The 222-nt window shown below is 49.5% G+C and overlaps 1 protein-coding gene and 1 pseudogene across 1 annotated transcript in view; both read left to right on the top strand.

Moving 5' to 3' along the window:
- Nucleotides 1–222, top strand: part of LOC116852913 — a 26,401-nt gene that overhangs the window by 20,696 nt on the left and 5,483 nt on the right. The gene's annotated exons all lie outside the window — the stretch shown is intronic.
- The window catches only part of LOC116852953, a 2,729-nt pseudogene that overhangs the window by 1,948 nt on the left and 559 nt on the right, over nucleotides 1–222 (top strand).

Genomic DNA, 222 nt, shown 5'->3' with positions numbered 1-222 from the left:
ATACCGTTAACAAGAGGGAAGATTGTCACTGCTCAGAACATTACCATCAGACCCTTGCCAAATCCTGCTTACTATGTAGTGTTCGATCCGCAGATCAGTCCGGCTTACGAGATTGTGTTCTTAGTACAGTGTTTGGCGGGTCTTCTCAGGTACACGATCACAGTGGCAGGTTGCGGCATTGCGGCGCTCTTCACGATGCATGTTGTGGCGCAATTGGACATC

The sequence above is a fragment of the Odontomachus brunneus genome, unplaced genomic scaffold (assembly GCF_010583005.1).
Source record: "Odontomachus brunneus isolate Ranch 3 - 2012 unplaced genomic scaffold, Obru_v1 Obru_scaffold_262, whole genome shotgun sequence".
In the NCBI taxonomy this organism is placed as follows: domain Eukaryota; kingdom Metazoa; phylum Arthropoda; class Insecta; order Hymenoptera; family Formicidae; genus Odontomachus; species Odontomachus brunneus.
Note: the sequence above shows the minus strand (reverse complement) of the source record. Positions and strands in the feature narration are given on the sequence as shown.